The following is a 229-nucleotide window of genomic DNA, read 5'->3' on the forward strand; positions in this document are numbered from 1 at the left end:
GGGGTGGGTGGGGGGTAGGGTCCCCGTCCCTGCCATGGGTGATTGTGTGGAGGGCTGCGCCCAGCCCTCCCCGCAGCCAGGCCCCCCCACAGCAGCTGCCAGGGACCGAGGGGTCAGTGGTGGTGCATGTCCTGGGGTGGCACGTGGAGCGCGGCACAGGGGCAGTGGTCTGCGGGGGAGGCAGCTGTACCTGCCCCTTCCCAGGGCTGGGCTGGGGACAGCAGTGGGG

General features: G+C 72.9%; 1 protein-coding gene across 1 annotated transcript in view; it reads left to right on the forward strand.

Annotated features, from left to right (window-relative positions):
• SLC4A2 (solute carrier family 4 member 2) overlaps nucleotides 1-229 on the forward strand; it is a 23,295-nt gene that overhangs the window by 2,497 nt on the left and 20,569 nt on the right. The gene's annotated exons all lie outside the window — the stretch shown is intronic.

Source organism: Aptenodytes forsteri, unplaced genomic scaffold, assembly GCF_000699145.1.
Source record: "Aptenodytes forsteri isolate BGI_AS27 unplaced genomic scaffold, ASM69914v1 Scaffold466, whole genome shotgun sequence".
NCBI classification, from domain to species: domain Eukaryota; kingdom Metazoa; phylum Chordata; class Aves; order Sphenisciformes; family Spheniscidae; genus Aptenodytes; species Aptenodytes forsteri.